This window comes from Homarus americanus, unplaced genomic scaffold, assembly GCF_018991925.1.
Source record: "Homarus americanus isolate GMGI-L3 unplaced genomic scaffold, GMGI_Hamer_2.0 scaffold32929, whole genome shotgun sequence".
NCBI lineage: Eukaryota > Metazoa > Arthropoda > Malacostraca > Decapoda > Nephropidae > Homarus > Homarus americanus.
The window spans coordinates 18,723,168-18,744,519 of NW_024737097.1; the positions used below are offsets into that span (position 1 = coordinate 18,723,168).

General features: G+C 39.3%; 1 protein-coding gene across 2 annotated transcripts in view; it reads left to right on the forward strand.

Annotated features, from left to right (window-relative positions):
- Positions 1–205: 205 nt before the first annotated feature.
- The window catches only part of LOC121873267 (glutamate receptor ionotropic, kainate 4-like), a 53,046-nt gene continuing 31,899 nt past the window's right edge, over positions 206–21,352 (forward strand). For both annotated transcript variants that reach the window (XM_042376695.1, XM_042376696.1), the window contains exon 1: positions 206–695. The gene's annotated coding sequence lies outside the window, so the exon portion shown is untranslated. The remainder of the gene's footprint in view (positions 696–21,352) is intronic.

Genomic DNA, 21,352 nt, shown 5'->3' on the forward strand with positions numbered 1-21,352 from the left:
GGTCTTCACCTCATCCCGCCCTTCATGGCACTCTCCTTCACTCACCCTGCCCCTCCCATGGTACTGGCTGTACCACTGCCTCACCCCCTGCCCCATCATGGCACTGCCTTACCGTCCCCGCCCCGCCCCGCCCCGCCCCGCCCCCTCCTCCACCTCCTTCACTACACCTTCAGAAAGACAGTCAGTCACGCGCGAGACGCCAGCGTGTTATATTGTGTGAGAGAGACCACTGCCCTCTGACACGTGTACACCTGCCTGTGTGACCGTTTACACATACCTGTACCCAAACAACAGTAGATATATGCGCACACGTAGATATAAGCATACATCTGTAGCGGAACACCTGTACTGGAACAATTGTGAATATATAGACCTACCAGTGTTGGAACATTTGTGTATATATGCACACACCTGCAAACTAACACCTCTGTATAAACTAGCCCACATATGTATGTTTAGAGAATCGCCTGCATGAAGTATAACTCTTTACTGACATACACCTGCTAGGCCGTGTATGTCTGTGTGTGTATGTGTGTATATGGAGTCACTCATTTTTATGTGTACCCATATATATCCACACTTGTACAATACATCTGTACTTCCACACTTATAAGACACATCAGTTCGACCACTCCTGCACGTGTACCTGTGCATCTGGACAAACTCACCTGTAGTTGCAGCAAATACTCTTTCACGTAAGTACCTGTAATTTGACCCCATTTTGTTATAGCTTTAAGGGTATTTATTTATTTGTTTAGATTAATATTCGTTTCGTCTCGTATAATGTGTTCTCAAGGCTCTGGGAACTTTGGTCGATTTCGTGATAAATTTGAGAAATTCAAAGGATTTTTTTTAAGTATTTTATTCCCTTGGTCACGAAAGCTTAATTCATCCTGTGTTCATTATTACTGCATCACGGTCTGTCTGCAGCGATTTTTGTCTTTATCTGTCTTTCTCGTGTTTCTATTTCGTCTGTCTGTCTGTCTGTCTGATAGGTAACTCATGAGCTTAAGTTATGTAAGTGAACCTTGGAGTTAAGAATAGGGAGGGGGAGAACATCCTCAGAAGGGTGCAAATAGTCTTTGAGTAAAGGGCAAGGTCATGTAAGGTGATCAAGAGCTGTTTTTCGCTGGCTGAGCTGGACCTGAATACTGACTGTAACCTTCAGACGTGTAAAACATCCATCAGTAAGGGAAGGCGAGCTCACACACACACACACACACACTACCTTCCTCTTCGTCGTTATCAGTCTTCCATTTACAATATGGTCCTCTCCTTCCTCAACTAGGCTGTGAGTTTGGCGTACTCTATCACCTCACACCACCACTATCACCACCATCACACCACCACCACCACCACTACCACCACCACCTTCCCATAACCCATACTGTAGATCACTCCACACGACTCGAGACAAAGGTCAAAGCCACCGACAAGATATCTATAACCAATCGCCACAGAAATTCCACAGATGGAATAAATATATCTCTGTTGTCTAGTAACCATTGGTTGAGGGTGTCTCAAGCCCAGCCCACCACGACCACCACATGTAAAATAAAAACTTTTTATTATACTTATCATTTCATCTATATGTCCTTTTTCTTACTTTGTATATATTATTTACTTATTTACATGCTATTGTATTTATCGGTCATGTATCAGCTTATTCATGTTTATTATTAATTAATCTATTTACCCATGTATTTGTTTATGTTCTTTTATTCATCGACTTCTTTGATAAATATTTTGCCAAATTATCGTCGCACTAGTTTATATTCTTAATTAGTTTTCACATTTCTTACTTTGATTATACACTTATTTTATGTTACTTAATAATTTGTGAATCCGGTTTTTTTTTATGTAAACAAACACAGCGACATTCACAGTTAAAATAATTCTTATAAACGCAACACTTAAGAATTCACTAACGACATTATTTATACTGTACATCCATCAACTTATTAATTAATGTGTTTATTTATCTTATTTATATGGCATTTATTTCCTTATTTATTTATTTATTGTTTATTATACACTTGGCAATAGTGAGAACGGATTTACTATTTACTGAAGGGTTGAGTGTGTAGTGAGTGTATATAGGTGTGGATGTTTGTACCTTGTATATCTGCCTGTGTATTGATTATGCTGTGTGGGACGCACGTATATATATTACCATTACATGTGATTTACAGTACTGCTCCCGGTGTATAAAACTGCTGTATCTGAAGTGTACTGTACGTGTGTGTGTGTGGGGCGGGCGATCTGCCAACAGTGGAATTTCCCCAGTAACGTCCCTGACATGTAGTGATCACAGGGAATTATTTACAACTGAGGCATGCATGTCTTGTCGTTTTAATCATGTCTGTTGAGGATGTTGAGTTCGTCATGTCCTGTGTCTATAATTTCATCTCTTCTTACTTTAAATGCATCACTCGTTATGTAATTTCCTTTAGAGTAGTAATGACTTAAATTTGCTCTGCCATCTCATTTACAATCTGATCTTTTAACATTGATGACAGTTAAATATATAAGTTTATTAGTATTAGAGGGCATCGGGTAACAGTGAGAGGTAATAACAACTCAACTTACCACTATATTATACACCGTTACATACCAGTGCTTCACGATCACTGTATAAGACGTCACGCACCCTCTCTCAATCTCACTCATTAAATAAACTATATATATCATAAAAAACAATATTTATATGGAATATTTTTTATACATTCAATATACTTTTGACTTCTCGAAATGTATATCTCAAGTACTCTGCCACCTGACAAAGGTTCTCCCTCACTTTTTTATACGTATGAGCTATTTTTATGTTGTACCCTGCACTAAATAGAGGAGATATGAGACGTGTAGTGTAGTACTTGTTGTTGTGTAGTACTTGTTGTTGTGTATTACTTGTTGTTGTGTAGTACTTGTTGTTGTGTAGTACTTGTTGTAGTGTAGTACTTGTTGTTGTGTAGTACTTGTTGTAGTGTAGTACTTGTTGTAGTGTAGTACTTGTTGTTGTGTAGTACTTGTTGTTGTGTAGTACTTGTTGTAGTGTAGTACTTGTTGTTGTGTAGTACTTGTTGTAGTGTAGTACTTGTTGTAGTGTAGTACTTGTTGTAGTGTAGTACTTGTTGTTGTGTAGTACTTGTTGTTGTGTAGTACTTGTTGTTGTGTAGTACTTGTTGTTGTGTAGCAATTGTTGTTGTGTAGTACATGTTGTGTAGTACTTGTTGCAGTGTAGCAATTTCCTTGTTGTTGTGTAGTACTTGTTAGTGTAGTACTTGTTGTAGTGTAGTACTTGCTGCAGTGTAGTACTTGCTGGTAGTGTAGCACTTGTTGTAGTGTAGCACTTGTTGTTGTAGTACTTACACAGTAGCACATGTTGTGTAGTACTTGTTGTTGGTGTAGCACTTGTTGTTGTGTAGTACTTACAGTAGCACTTGTTGTAGTGTAGCAATTTGTTGTGTGTAGCACTTGTTGTTGGGGTATACTTGTTGTTGTGTATACTTGTTAAGTTGTGTAGCACTTGTTGTTGTGTAGCACTTGTTGTTGTGTAGCACATGTTGTGTAGTACTTGTTGGTAGTGTAGCAATTTGTTGTTGTGTAGCAATTTCTGTTGGTAGTGTAGTACTTCTGTTGTAGTGTAGTACTTAAGGCAGTGTAGTACTTGTTGTAGTGTAAAGTGCCTTGTTGTGAGGTAGCACTTGTTGTTGTGTAGTAGTACTTGTTGTAGTGTAGCAATACATGTTGTGTAGTACTTGTTGTTGTAGTAGCACTTGTTGTTGTGTAGTACTTGTTGTGTAGTACTTAAGTGGTAGTGTAGTACTTGCTTATAGCAATTTGTTGTTGTGTAGTAATTTGTTGCTGCGTAGCACTTGTTGTTGTAGCACTTGTTGTTGTAGCACTTTTTGGGCAGCACTTGTTGCAGCACTTGTTGCTGGTATAGTGCTTGCATAGCACTTGCGTAGCACTTACACAGTAGTACTTACACAGTAGCATTTGTTGTAGTGTAGCACTTGTTGCAGTAGCACTTGGTTGCAGGCAGCACTTGTTGTAGTGTATAATTTGTTGTTGTGTAGCACTTGTTGTTGTGTAGCACTGTTTTTTGCACAGCAATTTGTTGTTGCATAGCATAATTTGGTTGCAGTGCAGCACTTGTTGCAGCAATTTGTTGTAGCAATTTGTTGCTGTATTAGCACCTTGCTGCTTGTGCAGTACCTGTCAGTGCAGCACTCTGTTGCAGTGTAGCACTTGGGTTGCAGTGCAGCACCTGTTGTTGTATTCTAATGTTTAGAATGTTGTTACGTAGCATTTGTTGTGTGTAGCACTTGTTGCGTAGTACTTGTTGTAGTGTAGCACTTGTTGTTGTGTAGCACTTGTTGCAGTGTAGCACTTGTTGTGTAGTACTTGTTGTTGTGTAGTACTTGTTGTTGTATAGCACTTGTTGTTGTGTAGCACTTGTTTTTTGGCAGCACTTGTTGCTGGTTAGCACTTGTTGTAGTGTAGCAGTAGCACTTGTTGTTGTGTAGTACTTGTTTTGGCAATTTGTTGTTGTAGCAGCACTTGTTGTAGTGTAGCATGTCAGGTAGCACTTGTTGTTGTGTAGCACTTGTTGTGTTAAAGTACTTGTTGTTTCGCAGTACTTGTTGTTGTATAGTACTTGTTGGTAGTGTAGCACTTGTTGTTGTGTGGCAATGTTGTTGTGTAGTACTTGTTTTGTAGTAATTATGGTTGCGTAGCGTGTAGCACTTGTTGTGTTGTAATTCTTGTTGTTTTGGCAGCACTTGTTGTTGTTGCATAGCACTTGTTGTAGTGTAGTACTTGTTGTTGTGTAGTACTTGTTGGGTAGTGTAGCACTTGTTGTAGTAGCACTTGTTGTTGTAGTACTTGTTGCAGTAGCACTTGTTGCAGTAGCACTTGTTGTTGTGCAGCACTTGTTGTTGTGTAGTACTTGTTGCAGTGTAGCACTTGTTGTAGCACTTGTTGTTGTGTACTTGTTGTGTAGCACTTGTTGTGCTGTTGTTGCAGTAGCACTTGGTTTGTAGTGTAGTACTTGTTGTTGTGTAGCACTTGTTGTGTTGCACTTGTGTTTTGTATAGCACTTGTTGTTGTGCTTACTTGTGTGCAATAGTACTTGTTGTTGTGTAGTACTTGTTGTAGTGTAGTACTTGTTGTTGTAGTACTTGTTGTGTAGTACTTGTTATTGTGTAGTACTTGTTGTGGTGTAGTACTTGTTGTGGTGTAGTACTTGTTATTGTGTAGTATTTGTGATTTAAATATCTCCCTCACTCCCTTACCCTTTACCCCCTACCTCCCCACCCCCTACCTCCCCACCCCCTACCTCCCCCCACACCCTACCTCCCTCACCCCTACCTTCCCCATCCCAGAACTCCCTCATCCTCTAACTCCCTCACCCCCCTACCTTCCCACTCCCTACCTCTCCCATCTCCCCTTACCTCTAGAGCAGCTAAGTTACAGTTACAATAGAAAAGATACAGTGGGTAAATTACAGTAGTCTAAGTTACAGTAGGAAAAACACAGTACATAAAGTTACAAGAGATACAGTGATTTAATAATACACACTGGAGGCTATTAAAGCTTGTCGTACTGTAGTAAGCGGGATTGTCAAGGTCTGTGTGTCATACAAGAGTTAACAGTGACATATTTCGCTCAGTCTTTACACAGAGTATGTCGCAATCTGCACCTCGCAGGTTTAGTTCCAGTATTTGTTACTTATTATTGATTCATTTTATATTTACACTCTCTTTCACCAACCTGGTATTTAGAAGGTAATAAAAAAAAAGTGTTTTAGTAATCATCCAGTACAATTAGGAATAATTAATGGGTATAAATCTAGGTGTGGTTAGCTGATTTGATGGGTGGAAAGCTAAGGTGCAGTTACTGATTTGGTAAGGAATACAATGGAATAGTCTATATAATCTCCCCTTTCCTCTCTCATCCACTGGTCTCCTCTTTGTAAACAACACGATCCACTGGCCTCCATTTGTAAACAACGTGATCCACTGGCCTCCACTTTGTAAACAGTATGATCCACTTCCCCCCTTGTAAACAATATGATTCATCTCGTTCATGCATCATTCTTTGGGTAAACTTAGCGCTTGTAACACAAATAAAATTCATGACATAACTCAACAGCAACTGGAGAATGGATATTGACAGAGTCTAAAATAGGACTGAATGATGTATCACGACAGCTGGCAGACGTGGTGAAATCTAGTGGAAATTTATGTATGTCAAAATTTCATGAATTATTCTTTTATTGATCATTTTTACAGATTTTTTTTATGATATGTATATCCAAAATTAGTAACGTTTAAAACTTTACAAAGACTTTATAAACTGTGCATTGCTTATTGAAGGACGGACCACCACCTTTGAAAATAAAATGAAAATACATTAGGCTAGTTTCACCGCAGCGTCAGTGAACAAATTGTAGTGAGTAAAGAATAGTCAAACATTATTATCTTGCATTAAATATCAAGAAATTCATAAGAAACAGCGTATTTATTTCATGAAAATAATTGCAATACGGGAATCATGGTCATTTTGTTCGTGAAGTTTGGAGTCGTTTTTTACACACAAGATTAAAATAAAAACATGAGGATTATTTCTTATTATCAGTGAATCGTTATGTTTGATTAGGTTAGGTTAGGTTAAGTTAGATAAGGCAAGTGAAGATAGAGATTGGCTTAGTTTGGTTAACGAGTTAGCCATGAGCATATCAGCACCGAGGGTCAGTCAGGGGTCATAATGCTTACACAGACAGGTTGAAATAGGATTTGTGTTTGTCTATGGTCGAAATAAAGACTGGTAGTGCGTTGTAAGAGTGACCGACCTAACCTAATCTAGCCTGGCCTAATCTAGAGTGACCGACCTAACTTAATCTAGCCTGGTCTAATCTAGAGTGACCGACCTAACCTAATCTAGCCTAGCCTAATCTAGTTACCGACCTAACCTAATCTAGCCTGGCCTAATCTAGAGTGACCGACCTAACCTAATCTAGCCTAGCCTAATCTAGAGTGACCGACCTAACCATATCTAACTTAACCTAACATAACCTATACAGGAACCCATGTGGAGCTGGTCTGTGATTGGTTGGCCTGTTTACCTCGAGGCAGTTCGGGACCTCTTTCATATATGGACATCTTTTTCTCTTTTCTCCGTTTTTTTTTATCTCGTCACGGGACACATCACACTGAGCTTATATCCGCTTAGTAAGTAATAAGGGAATATTGTACACCTGTGGTCTAGAGGTAATGTTTTGTTTGTCGTTCAGTGAAGTGGTAGAGCAGCTGCGGGTGCCTGTATAGCTGCCATTATCTCTCCTGCTCTTATCATAAAGACGAAGGACTTGCATTCTCAACCTGTATTATTCAGTAACATTGGCCAGTCGGTGACACAACACCCAGGTACACTTCCAGAGCCCCAAGTGTGTGTGTCACTGAATTATTTTAGAAAGAGACCAGCAACTGAAGCAATATCCCCCCACACGTGCATAAGAGGTGTGTCATGCGGTAAGCAACTGATATAGTTCTATGTATAATAAAATGAAATATATTTTAAGGTTGAGACGTTGAGTGCTTTAGAAATTACTGTACTAACAACGGTGAAAAAAAAACAATAATAAAAAACTTGCCTTGCATGACACATTTTGGACTAAATGGGGCTTCTGGCATTCCTCACTTTCGTTCTTTTATTATAACTGTCAGTCAGGATAGTAGGTGCTTAGATTTTACGTGTTTAACGGCAGAAAAAGATTCATAGAGTCGAAGATGCTTCTAGTTCATTGACCACCATTACGGTAGCGTTAGCAATCAATAGCGTAATCACAAAATAAAAACAGAATTAATAAAATATAAATTTTTGTTGGATTAAGTTAAAAAGTGTTGTAAAACCTTATTTGACCCAGAACGTGATGTACATTCCTTTGTAGATTCCTCGAATTTTGTTCTTCATATAATAGCGCCTCTGTCACCTTGTGAATAAAACACCCGAGGAATGAGGTAGAGTAAGAAGGAACACAAGGGTGGCTATAAAACCCGTCAGTCTTACATAGCAGACGCCTCAGGTCCCGGTGTGAGAGCTACAGCCGTGACACGTGATGGAACACACCAAGTTTTTTTTTTCTCGGTTTAGGTGCATCAAATGTTTTGGTTATGCGCTCAAAAAGTTCTATTGTTACTTGAATATATTTACAGCAGGGGCTCAAACCACCATGGCCTTTTAGCACCGCTCTACTTTCTAAGTTAAATAACAGTTGCATGTCTAGAAATTGTAAACAGTAAAATAAAAAAATCATCTCATCATACAAAAGTTTTCGTGTCTGGGTGCGTCAACAGCCGTTCACTAAGCCTTACAAGATTATACGATAGACGAGTATGAAAATCTATTCCTAAACTTATAGAATTGCGTTGTTGTTGTTGTTTTTGTTGTTGTTGTATTCACGTATGTTGATGTATCAGATGTAGTGTACTTAGCATATTTTTCATGCAACATTTAATTTCAGCAACACCTTAATTAAACGCATTTCTCATCCAACCTTAACTTTAGCATTATTATGTCCTAATATTATTCATACAGGCATCATTAGTCATTATATTATACTTGTTCATCATACAGACGTCAATACTTACATAGTGTGTTATTCTGATAATGACACAGACGAGGTATTGACACACAAATAATGACATCACTGGCAGCAGGTGTCTGTCATCACTCAACTAACGAGACACAATTAAGTACTACTACACACGTGAACATACACATATATACATACGGTATATACTATATTTAGTGGCACTGTTATGTCGCATGAGTATAATGGTGTTCTCGTGAAAGGCTGCTTCAATGGCCCACCACAGTGTCTTTTGTTAACCCGTTGTGGGAAGGGAGGGAGGGAGGGAGGGAGGGTAGGGGTATAACGAGTTTGAGTGTAGATGTTTGATGGCTTGGGATTGATGAAGGAAGGGGGAGGGGATGATGAGGCGGTGGGGAGGGGGAGGAAAGAGGAGGATGATGAGGAGGTGGGGAATGGGAGGAAGGGAGAGGGAAGGGGTGATGAGGCGGTGGGAAATGGGAGGAAAGGAGAGGAAGGGGTGATGAGGCAGTAGGAAGGGAGGAAGAAGGGGTGAGGTGGAAGGGGATGAGGAGGCAGGGGAAGAAAGGGGGAACAGGGAAGGGCATGATGAGGATGATGGGAGGGGATGAAAGGAGGAAAAGGAGAGAGATATTGAGGAAGGATGAATGGTGGAGGGGTGGGGTTGACTGGGAGGGAGGGATGAGGGGATGACTCGGGAGGAGGACTCGGGAGGAGGGATGAGGAGGGGAGGGGGGTGACTCGGGAGGGGGAGTGACTCGGGAGGGGAGGGTGACTCGGGAGGGGAGGGATGATTCGGGAGGAGGGGGACTCAGGGGAGGATGGGAGGGGAGGGGGGACTCGAGGGGGGAGTGACTCAGGGGAGGGAGGGGGGAGTGACTCGGGGGAGGGATGATTCGGGAGGGTTGGTGACTATGTGCATAATTTTTTTTAACGGTATTTTATTATGTCTGTCTGTGTATTTGTTCGTTTAAATATTCATATGTGTTTGAGCGTTTTGTCTTTCAGTTTATAGATATATTATATGTTTATCTGTCTTCCTGTAAATGTTTTTGCAGGTCTGTGCTTCAGTTTGTGTTTACATGCATGCTTCTCTGGCTGTCTATATTTGTGTTTATGTCTCTATATGGACGGTTGTGTTTATGTACTTGTTTGTCTGGCTGGCTGTTTGTATGTATGTCTGTCAGTTTTCCTCTGTCTGCTGTACCGTGGTAGAGGTGGGACGGGGGAGGGGTCGGAGGGGTCTGACACATGCTAGCGTGCCGTAGCATCAAGGTCAATAGCTGAGCCACACATGAGTAGGCCACTTAAGTGATGTCTGAGTGTCATAGGATCTCTCTCTCTCTCTTGTAAGATATGGGATGGGCTTTTCTCTCCTTTTACGTTTTATCCAGAAGGACAACGTGTGTATGTATGTATGTGGTGTAATAGTCAGCATGCTCACCTCGCAAGCAAGCAGACCCGGATTCGATCCCCGGGCAGGGTGAAACTATGGGCGAGTTTCTTTACGCCATTTGCCTCTGTCTACCCAGCAGTAATTGGGAACCTGGACGTTAATCGATTTTTGGATCGTGTTCCGGGGTAATGGTTAGCCAGTGCAGTTGGCGAGTTGTCCGGTCTTCTCGCACTATTCCTTGACACTGGGTCATGCAGCTCGTTAACTCAGGGTGTGGTTGTTGTGTTGGCGATAGCTTCTACACCCTAAACAAATTCACGCCTAGATGGCCCTTGGGCCGGCCATCCTCCTTACACGAGGGGCAACCATTATGTATGTATGTATGTATGTATGTATGTATGTATGTATGTATGTATATATGTGTGTGTGTGCATTTTATATAAGTGTGAACGTATGTGCATATATATGCGTATATTTGTGTATTTGTGTTCATGTATGTGCGTGCGTGTGCATGTGTGTGTGGCATGTGTGTGTGCATGTGTGTGTGTGTGCATTTTATGTAAGTATGAACGTATGTGCATATATATGCGTATATTTGTGAATTTGTGCGCATGTATGTGCGTGCGTGTGCATGTGAGTGTGGCATGTGAGTGTGCATGGATGTGTGTGTGTGTGTGTGTGTGTGTGTGTGCGTGTGTGTGTGTGTGTGTGTGAAGGTCGTGTTGTGAATAATTACCAACAATGCTCCACAAGGTCTGGAATGAGTCTCAGGGACATTGTTTTTCTGTTTGTTACCCTCAGCTCTTATAATTGTCTATGCTTACACACACACACACACACTTGTACACACACACACGCACACACACACCTTGACTTAGAAACCCAAATGCAAGTTAAGGCAGACTGAGCGCCCTGGCTACACAGTCCCTGTGCCTTGATGGATAAACCGTAGTGGTCGTGTGGCTGTTTACACCGTCAAATGGGTTCTCTTGTACCAGCGCGGGGCTCCAGTGTTACCCTGTATAAATCATCGAGCTTTAACGCCTGAAATCATGAGCCGGTCGTAAGTTGTTGCTCTACTGAATGCGAACTGTGTACATGCTTAGCCATGAACACCCTACCACGCCACACACCACCTTGGCCGCCAACACACATCCCTGTTATACGTTGTACATCGTAATACACTTAGTATTCACTACTTTATAACATTTATATGTTTATTTCAGCTGATTCGAGATTTGTTGTCCTTTGTCGCTGCGGCACTTGGTTGAGGCGTGTTGCTATAGTACAGCTAAACAGGAGAATGTAAAATAATACTCCTCTCCCCAACGCTGTAGGAGTCCGCGTGTCTGCATTCATGAAGCCGAACACGCGATATATTCCCGAAAGACCTCAATTCCACTAGTAAGAATAATAGGATCAGAAGTCTGCTATTAAACTCGTCTTAGTCTTCGAGGGTAACAATGTTCCCATAAGATATCAAACCTCCACCCTGGGAGTGTTACAGCGTCGCCCACCAACACGCGAGATTCCTTAATATCCCACTTGTTCGTTTGGGGACGTAGCCACTTAAACTGGGACTCACTCATTGAACTTCTTACTTCTTAAACTGTTACGTAATTCTAGCTCGTCATCTGCTCGAACACTCTGTTTGATTTCGTTCGGAGTAACTCGAACATAACCTTGACGCTGGTGTTTGGGCGCGAAAATACAACCCCACCCTCAGTCAAGACAGGATACAGGATTGAACGGTTGATTGTCCATCTCCAGCAAAATTACGGCAAGAAAATGTCAACCTTTGTCTTCTCCAACATCACCAACACAGGAGTTGCTGAACTTGGCTGAGGAAAAGTTACGGATGTTGGATTAGGGGATAGAAGCTGTGGCCATGAGCTCCAAATAGACAAGCATAGGGTCGTGTAATGTACGGTCAAGTATAGAACTCTCTCTCTCACACACACACACACACACATCCCCTACACACACACACACATCCCCTACACACACACACATCCCCTACACACACACTCACATCCAATTCAAAGGAACAAAATCCAACCAACCAACACACAAACAACTGAAGGAAAAGGAAAGCAGAAAGTGTTGATCCACACACACCAGACCCACGCACTTAGCAAATAATTGTAAACGAGTAAATTTTCTCCACCCACCACTCCGACCCACTCTAACGCACCCAGTGTGTTTATGACCCACCAACACCTTCAATATAAATCTGACACAATTTAACACAATCGATCAAAATCCCGATCGACCGACTAATACATCGACTGACCCGACCATCACACCGACCGGGTGTGTGTTCGTGTATGATTAAGTGTATATGTATGTACTCCATCTTATTCACTTCAACACTACTAGTACATGTTCACGCTTGGTGGCCACGGAGTCTGCCCACCCTACAATAACCCAACCCGCAACCCATCTATATGTCCGCCACAGTGATCCACCTTAGATTAAAACCTAGATGATATAAGATCACATTTAACAAGTCACAATCTCGTGAGTCCATAACGTAATACAGTAGGTAAGATTTTAATAAACATGTAATTGTAAAATCAAACTAGTCATTGCCTACCAAAGTAACCAATGTGCAACCTCATCCTCCTAGGTTAGCTTAGTTAGCCAACAAACTCTGTAATATGGAAAACAAGGGGTGTCGTCCCCCTCTGTTAAGCTCATTTAACTTCTTTTCTAACCTTTCCCCCCACGACTATATGTTGTGACTTCTCCATCCTTCACGTCTGGCTGTGCCTTGAGCCCCAGCATGGATATGGATTTTATGTCTTAAAATAAACGTTTTAATCCAAATTCATAAAAGGAAGTACTAAACTCTGCAGAGCCAGTGTCGGAACTGCAATATAAACTACTGCCAATTCACTGAGGAAATGTCAGGAAGGCCCTTGCGTCCGTCGCGCTGTCGGAGAGTTGAGAGAAAAATTACTTAACTATATCCGGTTATAGCAGGAAAGAACAACTTAAACACATATCGCTCAATGATTCCTTCCATCTAAAACCAAACTAGTTATATTTTATGTCAATTTGTCGAAAAACAGAAGGCGGGGAGACGAGACTTGTATTCTCCGATATTATACTGTTCCTCTAGTGTAAAATAAGCATCGCCCATATCTCGTGTTTACTAGGGAGTGGTCACTGAGATCACAACGAAATTCAGATCGGCCAATTTACATCACCTTATTATCTATTTTCTTGTATTTGTAGTTGTTAGCAGTGCTTAAAATAAGAATAGTATCATGAGGCCAGGTAATGTGACAATGTGGATGGCTCCATTGTTTAATATTTCGTAATGCTCTACACTTAAGGCCAACCAATGAAATCTTAGTAATTACTGACCAGAACGAAGAATTCTGACAAGACGAAAATAAAAGGAATGAATCCAAGTTTGTCAGGGAGTGTCTGATACAACATTAATAATGTAACATGAAGCGTGCTGCCCTATGTCGCAGCCCTGATGGTGCTGCGTCCGTAACACGTAATTTACATATACTTTATGTATACCTGGAATTTTACTGGCCTCCCCTCCCAAGTGTTATTGTGGACTTTTTTACGAAATTTTGTTGGTCATCAATCCAGGTTTCTGTGGGTCCTTCCCCTGGGTTTTGTGGGTCCTCCGGGTTTTTCTGGGTCCTCTGGGTTTATGTGGGTTCCCCTTTTGGGTTTTTGTCGGTTTCTTTTCCTTTGATTTTATAGTGTTTTCAACTGACTTTTCTTATACCTTTTATTGTTTTCTTCTTTTGTTCCTCCTTCCTGTTAATATTCCCTGTTCCTGTTAATCTTCTTTATTCCTTTTAGTCTTCCTCCTTCCTGTTAATCTTCCTCCTTCCCGATTATTTTCCTCCTTAACATCACTTCAGCTAAAACTTTCAGATTAGTTCACAACTGTATATATTACTGTTTGTTGACGTATGTATATATCTTTGCCAATTAGCCTATTTATCAGTTTAAATGTTATTTCGAGATGGTGTTAGATGATGCTATAAGGAAAGAGCCCCCAATTTGTAACGTACTGCATAAAATATATTAGTGGTGTTTGTTGGTCACTTTGTTTATTTGTTTTTATTTATAGTTGTAGCTGCAAGGAAGACAAAAATAGTTCTGACCAACCCGGGAACACATTTAATCATTTCGAAGCGGGACGTTCCCCTGAGCTGAATAAAATCGTTAAAGAGTTAAAGAGTTTCTCAAACCCAGTAGACATCGATATCTAGTCATCAGTAAGCGGTATCACCCTAACCTAACCTAACCTTTCTCAGTCGAAGTGGTAATATAAGCACCTTTTCTTTATATATGCTTCAGCTATAAAGTGTACAGGAGGTAGTTACCAATCTGGCTCTGGTTATCAATGTAGAGTTGACTGAGAGCCGAGTATGTCATAGCCAGTGTACAAAACTAGCCCTCACACTCGTCAAGAAAATTACCATAACACTCATGAGTAGTGAACCTCAGCGAGTTATGGAGAAAAATGTAAACCAATCCTCGCATAAAATCACTATAGTTTAGGTTTAGTTATGGTAGATTAAAAAGGGTACAGTAAATGTTATGGATAAATGACTACAAAAGTAAGTTGGAGTATACGTAGCAAAGAGGGAATTGAGATCTTGATACAGGTCGATGGCCACAACGTATAGTAAAATATACATTGTGGTTGCGGGTGTGGAGGTTCACCTAAGTAAATATTCACTTTCCGCTAGACACGTATGGTGGTGTAGCCACTGTTTACTAGATAGATAGACCACATCATTAGGCTTACTTATGAGAGATGTAAGGAGTTTGTGTACAGTATCAGATATGGTTTCCAATGATATATAAAGAAATTGAAAACACTTCTTCAGGGGTAAGTGCAAGAGAATTTAGAAGTAGGAGAAGGATATAGCGGGTGGAAATAGGAGGAGGAAGAAGGAGCAGATGGAAATAGGAGGAGGAATGAGCAGGTGGAAATAGGAGGAAGAAAGAGCAGGTGGAAATAGGAGGAGGAAAGAGCAGGTGGAAATAGCAGGAGGAAAGAGCAGGTGGAAATAGGAGATGATAGGAGAGCCCTTGCGCCGTACGTACAAAGAATGTGATACCGATAAGGAAAATACTCCGGCGAAATTGGCATGAAAACAAAATCAGACAAAATTTGCATATTCGTTAAAACTTAAGTAAAAGCTTAAATATTTTTCCCAGTGAGGCAGGCCGTTAAGTGCATCGAGAATCACAAATCCAATGGAACTGTGAACCCGGTTTCTTTGTTGACAAGTGGCGGCTGACGTTCAAAAACAGGTTGCTTGTTAAAACAAAAAAAACAAAACAAAAAAAATTTAATTATGCCCCACCTGCATGTTCTTAGAGCAGCACGCAACTGCTTGATTTCAAATTGAATAATTTTAGTTATTTCGCCTTTTTTTTAGGATGATTCGTGAAGTTCGACTTACGATAGTCTGTAGTTAGAAACATTCTCGGCTGGAGAGGTGGATGTGTTATGGGATCTTGGTGATATATATATATATATATATATATATATATGATAAATATGAAATATATATCTTATCCATATATATATATATATATATATATATATATATATATATATTATAAAATGCACTCGGAAGAAATAACTACATCATGATTTAGATATATATATATATATATATATATATATATATATATATATATATATATATATATATATATATATATATATATATATATATATATATATATATATATATATATATATATATATATATATATATAGTATTTAGTATCTATATTCTATTGTCGTTTTATCCCTTTGGAAAGGAAAACATTACATACCACGACAGTTAGAAAACCTGGAATGTCATAAATTCTATTCAGAACAGGAACACTCAGCCTTTGGCCCCCCACTCAGCTTTTATGATAAATGATTCAATTGTAACGGAACCCTCCCCCCCCCATTGCCAACCACTTCAATGAATATTTTTTTAATGTTGGCAAAAATCTTGCAGAGAGCATCCTAGATCACCATGGGGAATTTAGTGCCTACCTGCAAAACAGACAGCAAAATGAGCTGTTCTTATCCTCTGCCATAGCAGATGAATTACTGGCCATCATAAAAATGTCCAAAGATGCAGCAGCAGGCGAAGACAATATACCAATGAGCATCATTAAGAAAGTAGCCCACTTATTACTACCTGTTCTCCTACACATTTGTAACTCCTCCTTCACTAGTGGTGTCTTTCCTGATAAACTGAAAATTGCTAAGTTCACCCAGCATATAAAAAATCTGGGGACAAAGGTCTCTTCAAGAATTACCGCCTCATATCAGTCCTCCCAGCCTTGAGTAAGATACTGGAAAAGCTAGCATGTAATAGACTAAATGCATTCGGCAATGCCAATAACATTTTTACAGACTCCCAGTTTGGATTTAGAGCTAGAAGGTCGACTGAGAGTGCTCTGCTATCCTTTACTAATGGCATCTTAAGTTCCTTTGATGACAGTTCACAGTCGGTATATTCTAAAGCCTTCGATACTGTCGACCATACCATCCTCCTCTCAAAACTTGAACATTACAGCGTTAGGGGCCTGTCCTACAATTGGTTTACCTCATATCTGTCCAACAGGATGCAGTATGTCTGCTATAATAATCACCAATCTAACTCCTCGCCAATCTTGTATGGAGTCCCCCAAGGTTCCATTCTCGGTCCAGTACTGTTTTTGTTGTACATAAACGACATAGTCCACGCCAGCTCACTCATAAAATACAACTTATTTGCAGATGATAGTAATCTCTATGCCAGCAACTCAGACCTCCATTCCTTGATGATAACTATGAACACTGAAGTAACTAAAGTCAGGAGCTGGGTAATACGTAATAAACTGACCTTAAATCTTGAGAAAACCCACTACACGATCTTTCACAGAAGGAAAAACTCACCCCCAGACTTGGACCCACTGTACTTTGGTAACACAGTCCTCAAACGCGAACAAAATACTAAATTCCTCGGAGTTATTGTTGATGAGAAACCTAACTGGAGAATCCACATACAAGCCATTCGCAGTAAAGTCAATAAACAGTGCGGCATCATGTATCACACTCGACAGTCACTCACTCTCACAGCAATGAAAGAAATCTATCATGATCTTGTCTACCAACAGCTGATACACTGTCACACACTATGGGGGGCCTCTGGCTCTTCAAAAACACAATCTCTGGTTACTGCACAAAAGAGAGTTGTACGGACGATGACCTACTTGAAAAAAACAGATCACACAAACGAGAAATTTGCTACATTGAAAATTTTAAAATTCGAAGATATTAACACCAACTGCTGTGCCCTCTTTGTTTACAAATCTATCAATCACTTGCTTGACAATAACTATTTCCAGTTCCGGAATCATCAGAGATACAACTTAAGGCACCCAGAGCTACTAAGACCACCCCCCATGCGCTCCTCTCAGTCCCAGACCTTCATAAAATATCACGGTGTGAAGGTGTGGAACAATTACCCCCACCCATCCGAGCAAAGACTATGCTCCCTTCCTTTAAATCATCTCTTAAAAAAATCTATTTTCAAGTACCCCAACCCATCCGAGCAAAGACTATGCTCCCTTCCTTTAAATCATCTCTTAAAAAAATCTATTTTCTAAGTATTAATATGTCTTGTAACACCTACTATATTTACAGTACCTGCTTTTATTGTACCATCAAAACCGTTTTATCGGAATTATCATATAAATAGATAAGTAATTACCATTGCAATAAACATATTTGCCGACTAGTCATAATCCTGACAGCTCTGTCCTCTTGTTCAACCTTATTATTGTACAATCCATGTTGTACTGCTCCCCCATTCTAATTATGTTTTTCAATTCCACTGTAATTTATATATAAAAAAATAAAAAATAAATAAATATTGAAGTGATAACCGTGGTAACATTATGAGATGTTCTTATTACCACCATGCGATTGTACTATTCCAGATGATACTAAATGTTACATAATACTACCTTGAGATAAATGTATAGTATATATCAGGTGCCTCAAAGAGAGCTCAGGTTCTCAACTGGCTCAGCATGTTAATATTGTTATTATTATCCACTCTGTATCTGTATTTTTCTGACTAAATAAACTGTTTCAATTCAATTCAATTGTTTGTGGAAATTAGGACACTTTATGGGCGCACAATACCGCTAGTGACCGGTCATGTTTACATCTGGGACGGCGCGCTTGTTAGTACAGGCTCCAGTGTTACCGGGAATCCATCAAGTTATCTTATACTAGGAACGTATTGTTTTATCTGTAATATGAATATTCAGGGCCGTCTTGATCCAATATTTAATTAAGTAATCACCGGAGTATCACCTTTACTATAACTTTTCCACAGCTAACATTTCTACGGGTTTTCATCCACCAAGTCTTAACGCCGCTAGACTCAAGAGGGTGTTGTCAAATGGTCTTCCTCGTTAACGCTATCACTGAAGACTTAGTGAAATATTGATGGGAATGACCGTAGATTTGGTGGTGATGAGAGTGAGATGATGGTGATGTTGGTACAGTGATGATGGTGGCAATTGTGATCGGTATAGTGATAATGGTGATAATTGTTATGTTGGTGAGTGGTCGTTGTGATAATCATAGGATAGTTATTATTATTAGGAGGATACAACATATAATAATTGTGATTAGACTGATAGGGATGATAATGATTCATTTAACGATAGTAATAGTAATGATTGTGATAATGATAATGACTAGAATAATATTTGGATGATGATTAAAGTTGCTGGTGATGAGTGACTGGTGATAATGATTCTCAGTAACGATTCATCATAAGCATTAGTGTTGATAATAACGATAATAATGTATTCATAATTTTTGTCATGTTAAATTTCACTTCTTATTTGTAACATTTTAATTTTAGGCAGTTATAAGTGTGAGTAAAATCATCGATATGTTACAACAAGGTATCGTAAATTATGACTTTAGTCACTTCAGGGTATTGTAAGTGCGATGTGTTACCGTTACTTCACGGCAGTGTAAGCATGATCTATTTCCGTTGCTTCAGGCTATTGTAAGTGTGATCTATTACCGTTACTTCAGGGTATTGTAAGTATGATATATTTCTATTACTTCAGGGTATTGTAAGTATGATGTATTACAGTTACATCAGGATATTGTAAGTATGATGTTTCCATTGCTTCAGGGTATGGTATCGTTAATGTATATGACCTGCTATCGTCACTTCTAGGTATTCTAAGTGAATATCTGTTGCTTTCGTACAATATATTCTAGCAGTGGATTTTCACCTGTCCTTAGATGGTATCGTAAGTACAAGATATCGTGTTTGGTCTGTATATTTCGACCCATAAAATAGAATACCACATGATGGCAATAGTGTCTGAGTTGCCAATACGTAAATACGAATGATTATGGTTGGCGAGTTTTTGTTCGTCACATTGAATTTTTAGATATTTAAACGATTAATATTTCATTTTATTTTCCTTCGAGAGCAGCGTGAGAGCACATCGAGGTCTGTCGTGTAAAGCTACGGCGTCAGTCTCAAGTAGTCCAAGTGCAATGTAAATGATTTGTTATATCCAACCATAAATTTTTACGCTTATTTTTTTTTTTTTTAGATTTACTGTTAATGTTTAGTACCCAGGTCTAAGTATCTGATGGTTTTGTTGGTTATCCTTGATCGAATTACATTACTTATTACTGTCTTGGCTCTAAGTTCATTTCTTGTATGCATACATTACTCTTTGTCTATTGTATATTGCACCTGCATTGTCTATAGGTATACTGATTTATATACCTGCATTGTTTATATCCATGCTGAATTGTATACCTTCATTATCTATACACATGCTGAATACATTTGAAACTGTTTGGCGAATTTTACTGAATAAAAGTGTACACATTATGATGCAAATGGCGTCGAATTTCCACTGTTACTGTAACATAAATAGTTTTTTTTTAGCTTTCTGTAAACATGCCCAGTAACGATATAAACACGTTCCGATAACGATAGGAATAAACTCTAATAACAGTATAGACAAATTTCAGTAAGTACGAAAGAATTAAAAAAAAAACGTGAGCAAACTCTAATAACACGATGAACAAAATCGTCAGAACGCTATGAATAAAATTAAATAATGGTATGAAAAATTACTAAGGTTATCAAAAACTTCAAGATAAATACCGGTATTTCAAATGTCCAGAAAAAAAAATTGAGATACGTTGCTCATATAATTAGGGATGAGGGGGTAATAACAGAAATACGAGTGAGAAGTTGAGGGTAGGAGGGCCAGGGAAAGGCAGAGACTGGAGTGGGTGAATGAAATTAAAAGCTGGGTCCCTAGAGAGATACAAAATCTTGGAGGATTGCGAAAAACAGCTCTAAAACGTTAAGAGTGGAGGACTGTGGCTGCCAACCCTCACATATGAAAAATTTACATCAGTGACATGAACAACAATCTTAATTAAAAACAGGTTGAACGGATTTGCACAGCATTATAAACAAATTCCAATTACGGTATGAACTACAATTAATATGAAGAAAATTCCCATGACGATATGAACAACTTTCATTAATAATATGATTTTCTTAAACTGTATGAAAAAATTTCAATAACTTTATGTACATTTGTAGTGTACAAAAACTCACTGAAAGAGCTACTGTGTACTGTATATGATCAGTGGTACATTTTACTGCCTTCCCCATATACTGTAGTCATTCAGGGAGGCATGGAGATGGGCACACGCTATGGTATTGTTCTGCGTAATGTTCTTAAACATTGACTAATTATTATGATCTTTTTTTTTATATAAAAAGGCATTATTCAGGAAATGGAAACACAATGCGTTTCAATGTTTCAAGCAGTCAAAGCTGCACAGTGAGTACTTTATAAAATATTCTCTGAACTTGTTTGGTTTGGCATTCTTAGTTTATGCCTGTTAAAATAAATAATAATTTTGTATACGGACTTCTGTATAAAAGACCCGGGTGTTTTGCAAAGATGAAATGAGAACCGTAACCCGAGTCGATAACAACTGGCTGTTTATGTAAATAGAGGCTGCGTCATTTCTGCAACTCGTCGTCAACTTTGAGTCTGTCGGAGTCCGCCCATCCGTCGACATTCACCATAAACTGTGTTCCCTAGTCCTGCCATAACATTACTGCTTCACCACACTGCCTTATCATATATGCAATATCACCATAAGCCTTGACATTCTTCAGCTCACACATGACGTATCATGCACTATAATTCATTTTAAATTTCGGCAACACCTGTACCAATAATGCAGGATGATCTACCCACTCTGACGGGTAGCC